Here is a 9,343-nt window from a genome sequence, read left to right on the forward strand (position 1 = left end):
TGATTTGCCCAGCAAAGCAGTGGAAAATGGCCCAAGTCTTTGGGGACTGAATCAAACACCTCTCTGTCCTTCCCTCTCTCAATCTGTAACTCTATCTTTCAAATATACAACATAAATTTTCACAGGGACACAGATAAGTATAACCTTATCTCCTACCCTTCTGTCTTACAGGGCCAATTCTACCCTTAGCAAAGAGATACCAAAATTAGAAAAAAATAAGTATAATTCGCCTGTGCCGCTTCTTAATTCAAGCTACACTCAGAGTTGACTGCTAAACAAAGATACCTATAAACCAATACAACAGAAGCACATGTTTGGGGATGATAATTCAAACTTGCCCAATCATTAAGACACAGAACACTGATATCCTGCTCCTCTTGCTTGGAAGAAACGTTGTTCCAGATTTTCTGCATAAGTTGTCATATTGTTCTTGATACCATATATTAAATGATCAGACTCAGGTCTTTTGAATGTAGAAGCAGCAGCAACAAGGCAGGCAAGCATGTTTTCAAAGAACATCCAATCACCCACTTATATTTCAGGCAGGCTAAAGAGCTCAGCAAATCCAATCAAAGTCACCACATGTAGGTGCCAATGTGCTTGAGGAATCCTACTGCTTAAATGATTTGGATCTCTTCTGCAGAAAAGGCTTTACATGTGCACCATTATAAAGAATACAATTGAACTAGCTATATATGACCCTATTCATGTAATACATAAAGGTCTTTTCACTCAATTCATCTTCATCATCAGAGACTGTCTATTCCTTTAATATAACTGTTTTGTGAGAGTGAAGACTGATACAATGTATTATCTTCCCAATTCAGCTATAATTCGCACTCTGAAGTCTTAGGGAGAATATTCTTTTTCAATACTTGGTTCATTATATTGGTGATCTCTTCAAATTTTAGTTTCCCATCCTCAGACCCAGGAAAGCCATTGCCAGAATTAAGCAGGTGCATCAACAATCCCATGTCAAAGGCACAGAAGGCATCAAACATAATTTGCCAGAATGTTTCAGAGAAAGCACAACCACTTCCAACATCGGACAACTGCAATATTTATTTAGCTCTTTTGTGTATTGCAAAAGAAGGCCTTTGTGTTGGGGTGGCAGGACCAAAATCAACATCGATACAACAAACTGCTTTAGAATCAACAGTGGCAATCCCAAGAATTGAGTTTCTCTCTGGATAGGTTGAAACATAATCTAATTTTATTTGATTGAAAGTTGATAGGGATACTCATGATATCACAATTTGGTTCATGCAATGTAATATAGTTTATTTCATTATTTTCTGATATTTTGAAACGTTACTTCATTTTTAGTTTTTAATTTTCATTGTATTATAATTGTCATTGTACATTAGAGGAAACAATTTCAGATATCGCTTATCCACATGTCACAAATCTCCTGAGCAAGCATGTTTAGAAACAGCAATCAATGTATGTTCTCTTGTCTTCTACATTTAAACCACTTTTACCACTAGAAAGTAAAACTCAGTGAGCCAAAACCAGAAAGCTTCAACCAGACTTGCTGTTGTTAGGAGACTTTTTAAAGAATGAAAAGAAGTAGTTGTAGTGTAAAGGGCATTGCAGGATTTGAAGAGAAACTGTCTGTATCACTCTGATTAGGAGTTTTTATTTTCCTTCAAATGTCAGAAAAATTGATAAACTCCTCCCAGTACAGTAATTCAGAGGGAAAAGGGGGACTTTGAAAGAATTTATTTTCACTATTAAAGGACAACTTCATAACTTCTTTCTCCAAAATATCCAGGGATCCATGCACCAATTATTAAAAACAAGAACAACTAAAATGGAACCAATTCAACTTATGCACTGCTGTATTTAAAGTTCAAAATTTAAAGAAGAGCAGACGGAGACAGATGCCTCTCTGTAATTAGTATGAATTAGCCCTGACACCGAAAGTGACCTAAGCAATTTCAAAGTGTTTGCAATTTATAAGTAGGGCCTTCTGCTGAGATGGGACACAGTAAAGGACCAGGAACTGATAAAGAAAAATGTTGCATAAAAGAGCATCAGAGAATGATAGGACAAAAGTGTTTCTAATGCTTCCCTCACCTACCTAAATTCTCAGGAACATCTGTGCGACATTACCTGTACTTTGATTTGTATGTACTGCAATTAAATAAGTTTTATCTGCATATTCTTGATTCCATAGTGTTGTTATGATCTTCTCTGAAAAGGCATTGTGATTGTTGTTATCGCTATCATTGTAAGGTAGTAAGTGAATTTTTTCTATTACAAACAGGCAAAATCTGAATTATAACTCCCACTGATATTAAAATCTTAATATGCAGATTATGTAGAAAACAACCCTTACTGAATGGTGCTTGTTTAGGATTCATTTCACTCTAGTATACACTGTACATTTTCAGTTTATTTCCTATTAGATTAGGTACATTATCTTATTTGCTGATAAGATAAGTCCTATAAGTCCTATAAGTCCTATTTCTGCTGGAGAGCATTGCTATTGCTTTGGCAGTCAAGGCTGTGGCATTGTAAGTTAAGTGATTGCCAGCTCTGCTTGCATCCCCAAAGGATGCCAGTTTGAGAACTTCCTGCTCTACTTCAGATCCAGCTTCCTGCTGTTGTGCCTGTTGAAGATAAACCAAGTGGGAAATCCTGATGATACCCCTTCTTTCTCACTTAGAGGTGTTTGGGCACTTCCCACAGAAGGTTGAAACAGATGATACTCCTGGCTACTGGCTTTGGATTGGTTTATCCCTGGCCATTGTGATCTCTGTGGAGTGAACCAAAAGATGAGAGATCTCCATCTCTTTCTTTGTCTCTATCTCTGTAGTTCCGAATTTCAAATCAATAAATAGATATTTCCAACAAATTGCTGTTGCTTTTAATTATATAATATGTCTACTATACTTTTTGGTGCAAAAATCAATTTGTAATTTTTTGAGATTCATTTCATTTTTACTAGAAAGGCAGAATTACAGAGAGAAGGAAAGGCAGAAATAATTGTTCCATCCACTGACTCACTACCCAAATGGCTGCAGTGGGCAGAAATTGGCCTACTATATCATGATGCCACCCCTTTAATAATTGTAATGGTGCATTGCACTGTTGCTTCTATTTCTGCCTCTCCATTAAAAAAAATCTTAAATTCATGTTGCTGTAAATTTTCTATTTTTCTCACAGTTGATTTTGTTTTATGGATTTTCACTTAAAAGGGATGAATACTAACACTATAGTGGAAACTATCACATATGTCTCTATGAGTGAAGATACAATCCAATGTGCATCTCTACTTCCAAATCAAAGATAGGCTCCCAGTGAAATTGCTGACTATATCTTTTTTTAAAGATTTGTTTATTTTTATTGGAAAGTCAGGTATACAGAGAGGAGAAGAGACAGAGAGGAAGATCTTCCATCCGATGATTCACTCCCCAAGCAGCCGCAATGGCTGGAGCTGAGCCGATCCGAAGCCAGGAGCCAGGAGCCAGGAGCTTCTTCCGGGTCTCCCACGCGGGTGCAGGGTCCCAAGGCTTTGGGCTGTCCTCGACTGCTTTCCCAGGCCACAAGCAGCGAGCTGGATGGGAAGCAGGGCTGCCAGGATTAGAACCGGCAACCATATGGGATCCTGGCGCATGCAAGGTGAGGACTTTAACCACTACGCTATTGCACCGGGCCCTGAATGTATTTTGACAATAGGATGCTGGAATCTTTGCTGGTGTCCATGCCTACAAATGTCAGGATATACTTGAATAGCACAATGATGTAACTTATGACTGATTATGAAGGACTATACTATTATAATGACATGGAGGGAATTGGGATAGGGGATTTGGATTAGGGGGAGGGAAAATCGTGGAGACTATAGCACTGTATCATGGAATAATAAAACCAACTAATTAATTAAAAAAAAAGAATGGTGGAGGGAAAGGGGGAAGAAGGCAGGAGGTAGGCAAGTTTCATTAGCCTTATAACTTTATTAGTGAACTACATGGAATCTGTTCTCTTTGTTTTAATATCAATTAATATAAGAATTGTGTTGTAATATTCATAATACATTTACTATTACCCTGAGAATCAAATATATTAATAAACTCTTTTAAAAAAGAAAAAATAAATAGAAACATTAAAATAAATGAATAAATGAAAGTTCCAAATCTAGAGAAAATGTTTTCTTCTAAAAGCCTTAGTTTCTTTTATTTAGACACCAAGGTCTTCTCAATGTGTTTGTTTTCTAGGTTGCTTCAGAGGGCAACACCAAGAAATACATTTACATTTTACAAAGAATTGCAATTGGACATCAGAAAATTCTTTCTATTTTTTCTGCCTTCTTTTATTGTTTTCCTACCACCACAGTGAAAATGCTAATTCCTAACAATAATATTTACACATTTATTTTATCATCCATTGTGTACAGTCATTCTAGAGTCAATTTTGGAATATTACCAAAAAAAAAAATTAAAATCATTGCAATTTGGAAGACTATTTATCATAACTAAATTTTTGTCTATCTAAAGTTAGATGGAGGTATATATGCTGTCAGTATCTGAGCATTACTCTGAAATCCTTTAAACTAATGTTTTTGTGTATGCGTCTCCAATGCAATTAGTTAGGCTAATTCTATATTTTTCCTAGATGAGGTGGGTTTTTTTTTTTTTGCCATTTTTAACCCCTACGATTCTGTCATTTTGAAAAATATTACCACATTATATGCATACATTTATGCATCTCTGAGATTCAAACAGGATAAAATTTGCTGAATAATTTCTTTAAAAATTGATGAAGGTTAAAGTGATTGTGGGAGGAAATGCCATGGGTGGCTAACAAAAATGTATTACAGGTCCCGGTGTGGTAGCCTAGTGGCTAAAATACTCACCTTGCATGCGCCAGGATCCCATGTGCATGCCAGTTCATATACCGGCTGCTCTACGTCTGCTCTGGCTTCCTCCTTAGAAACCTGCACCTGTGTAGCTGACCCAGAGGAAGTTCCTGGCTTCTGGCTTCAGATCAGCTCAGTCCTGGTTGTTGCAACCACTTGGGGAGTGAACCAGTGGAAGGAGGATTTTTCTGTCTCTCCCATCTGTAAATCTTACTTTTCAATAAAAAAATCTTAAGAATGTATTACAAATACATGACATGCTTCAATGTAGAAATAAAAAAAGGAACTAAACTGGAATAATTTGGGGAAATAAAATTTGATGAGATCTTGTAAAGTCAAAAAGACATTAATCCTAGTTACTAAAACATTTCTACATGTAATTCCTGGTTTTTCCCACAATATACATTTTTTACATACCATGAACTTTTTTCTCAAATTTTTTTTCATCAAAATAAGTTCATGTTTGATTTTGTATTGTTCGTAATTTTGAGGTACCCTTAAGTATTTAAGGACTATCATATATCTTCATTGTATCAAGAGGTCACTTTGATATAAAGTACAGAGGTATTTACGTAGACTGTCTTGTTCTGCCCATTGTGGGGGCCTGGAAACACCCCTCCTTGTTCATATCTTCAGTTATAAACATTGTTTTTGAACAAAGAAACTTACTCTCTTTGTTGAAGTGTCTGATTTAACAAGTTAAAAATAACATGATCCTGGAATATGTACTCTAGGGAAAGAATGTTGGTCTGCCCTCTAATGTTGTTGATGGTAGCGTAATTTAGAAAAATTACCGGGATTAGTCCTTCCTTTCACATTTACTTAGAGATTTAGGGTGTGAATATTTATTCTTCGGACTGAAATACAAAGTAAACATTATTTATTTTGGTGCTCAAATTATAATCTTTGAAGTCACTTTCAGTTGGTCAGCATATTCTTTAACGTGCCTAGAGTGTTACAGCAACAGGGCAAAATCAGCTCAAGCAACCATGAGCTGCTCTAATGCAGTTAACTCCAAAGGCAGCATGAGAATAGGCCAAAGGGGATTACTCTCTAGCATGAGCTTGTTTCAAAAATAACATCTGAAAAATTAATTCCTTTCCAAATTACTTTGAATCTAAATCACTTCTAGTTGTTTTGTGACTGATTTAAAAAGTAGATTAAATAAAACATTTTTTTCTGTAGCATTTGTTGCATTTTCATTGAAGAACAATACACAAAATCTGTTGATAATAAAAAATTACCAGAATGAAAATGAGGAACAGCTGCTCTGATATGAAAAAAAAAGTTTGATCTGATCAAAATAAGTATTTTTCTTAAATAATGGAATAATGTAAAATTAGGGTACATGTTAATTGCATAAATACGATTATATTTCATTTAAAACAAAGGACATTAGACATCATAAGCATAACAATGCCTAAAAATAATGCTGCTGGTAAGGATAGTATATGGCTCAAATTGAAAAAGAATTCTGGATTTAACTCCATATTTTTGAAAATTGTAAATATTTTTAAGAACAAAAAAAACTATTCACAATGTGTGATACTTTAATAGATGATAACCTTTCAACAAAACACATAATGTATTCTGAGACAAAAATATGTAAAATTTTATACCTATATAAAGCCTTCATTTGAAATTACAGTTAAAAGCACACAATTTTAAACTAAAACGCAGTATTTTGGTACATTCCAACTGTTGATGCAAGGTACAAAAAAATCATTAAAAATTGGCAGCCTTAAAATAGTAATCCTAGTCAAGGAAAAGAAAAATTGTGATATGCTTGTAAAGGTCTTAAGATTACCCTTCTCAGTTATCCATGCTCCTTTACGTATAAGGAACATGTCTCGTGAAAGTCATGGTACTGTTTTCTTGTTGCTGTTGTTTAATGTAATCACCCAAATGCAATAAAACATCATATTAGTGTATCAATTTGTTCTTGAATTTCTGAATTTTCTTGAAATAATCAAATACATTTTTTCTGGTTCCTTTTGCCAGCATTACCTTGTGTCATTTTGTCATGTTCTTAAAAGGAACCATAAAATTTTTCAATGACTACATAGTATCAATAAAAAAATTTAGGATGGAATAAGAAACAACTGCCCAGAATAGACATAGAATCAGTAAGCTATTGCCAGTTTATGGCTAATATGATATGATTTTTTGTCAGTCATTTACTCTCATGTTCATCATCAAGCATTGTTCTTTAATATATTTCTAGAAGAGAGCTTACTGACCACAGAGAATACAAACCACTCTTTAGAGAAGCTGTATATAAACATAGTTGTTTCAGTGAACAATACAACCATGAGTTGAAAGATCCAAATTTTCTATATTCTTGTCAATAGTTGATATTGTTAATTTTTAAAAATGTTTATTTGATTTGAAAGAATGAATGAAACACACACACAGTGGGGGAGAAGTATCTTCCATCCACTGCTACACTCCACAAATACCCACAATGGCCAGAGTTATGCCGGATTGAAGCTAGCAACCAGGAACTTCAGCAGGTTTCCCACCTGGGTGGCAGTAACACAAATATTGTACCATCCATCTGTCATCCGCTGCTTTCCAGGCACATTAATGTGAAGCTAAATCAGCAGTGTGGAAGAAATCAGAGCTGGCCTGCTACTTTGATATGAAATGTGAGTATCCAAAATACTGGCCAGAATTTTTAAATGAAACCTGGTATTGGTGTTACTTGTGACACTAATGTTGCAGGGCTGCTTGACTTCTGAGTGAGCATGCTGGTAATGTGCCTGGGTGAGGTAGCAGATGATGGCCTGGGTACTTAGGCCCCTGTCACCATGAGGGGGGAACCAGCATGGAATTCCTGGCTGCTGACTTTGGGCCCAAACCAAGCTGTTGTGACCATTTGCGAAATGAACCGGAGGATGGAAGTTCTCTGTCCCTTGATTTCTCCCTATCTCTCTCTCCTTGTTGTTCTGCCTTCCAAATAAATAGGTGAATGTTTAACCTAAAAAGGTGGTAGGAACTCTAAATAAATATTCATTCAGAAATGTTGGTGGCCTCTATGCTGTAGGTTGGCATCTGAATAAGGACAGGCTTTTTGGGAAATATATGCTTTAAATGTGTCTTCACTAACTCCAAGTGACCAGTTCAAGAATGAATTACAGAAAATGGTAAATGAGATTTTCAACACATAAATGGGACCTCAAATTTGTCCATCTAGTGTCAGTACCTAAAAGATTAGATAGAACATGTCATCACTGAGTGTTACTGGAATTGGATGTAATATATGAGAATAGTATTTGTAATAATAATAGCAAAACAACTGAATCAATTATGCAAGTACAAAAGAAGAAAGTGGCAATTTTGAGTATTTCTGACTTCTGAGTACCTTTGTCTATATCAGTGGCTCCATTCATATATTTCTGTATCAGGAATTTTTACATCATCTTGTGTCTCACTCTTTCTTCAACATCCTCCACTGAGGCACTGCCCTAACTCCATTTCAATGTGTGATAGTGTGTGCAGCTTGGTTGCTTCATTGCCATGCTTGCCTTGATGCAGACTGGAATGACTGCAGCTTTTCACTGGTTCTCAGTGACTTTCTGGGATAGAAAACACCAATATATGATAATAATTCATGTTAACACTATCCTGCTTCTTCCTCTCCCCCAATCTCATCTTTCTAAACACTTGAATAATAATGGTGCTGTATTCAGTTTAAGTTCGTCAAAAGTCCATTGTCTCTTTTGTCAGGATAAGTTATTTTGATACTGAATTTTTTTTTAACTGTCATATTTGTGTAGATAGAAAAACTATAATGTAGCTGGTCAATGCCACAGCTTTGATTTACACATAATTATAAATGACTTTAGATTTGTAGATTTATGAATAATAATAAGTGGATTCTGAATAGGTTGATGATGTCACATGATTAACTATACAATAAAGGAATTAAGCCAAAGTCATCTTAAGAGTTGCTGTTATCTATAATGAGTACATTAAGTGAATTACTACCTAAAATTTAAGATAATATGTGAAAAAATGTCAATTTTCTCTAAGATATATCACACTTGGAGTTTGAATTGTAGTATGAAGAAAAAAATATGAAGTCGTTATTCAGTCAACACTGTTTATGGGTTGTGAGTCCAGGGGTGTGTGTGGTGTGTGTGTGTGTGTGTGAGAGAGAGAGAGAGAGAGAGGAGAGAGAGAGAGTTGGTGGGAGACAGAGAGAAGGGAAAAAAAGCAGGAGAGTGTCTAGTGTCTAGTAAATGTCCTCCAGATGGTGTGGTGGGTAGAGGGATTTGCTGCCTTTCTTCCTGAGCATTAAAGCCCGGGTATCCCCGTGGCTATGCATGAGGAACGTATCCCCGTGGCTATGTGTGAAGTTTAAAAGCTTTATTCTTGTTTTGTAAAAAAGTTTCTTTTAGCATAGCAACATTCAGAAATGAATCTAAAAGAAAAATAACTTTTAAGCTTGGAGTTCTTCTATGAAGATTACTTTCT

The 9,343-nt window shown here is 35.6% G+C and overlaps 1 pseudogene; it reads right to left on the reverse strand.

Annotated features, from left to right (window-relative positions):
* Positions 1 to 345: 345 nt before the first annotated feature.
* Positions 346 to 6,711, reverse strand: LOC118760005 (ornithine decarboxylase-like; annotated as a pseudogene).
* Positions 6,712 to 9,343: the final 2,632 nt, after the last annotated feature.

Source organism: Ochotona princeps, chromosome 11 (assembly GCF_030435755.1).
Source record: "Ochotona princeps isolate mOchPri1 chromosome 11, mOchPri1.hap1, whole genome shotgun sequence".
NCBI classification, from domain to species: domain Eukaryota; kingdom Metazoa; phylum Chordata; class Mammalia; order Lagomorpha; family Ochotonidae; genus Ochotona; species Ochotona princeps.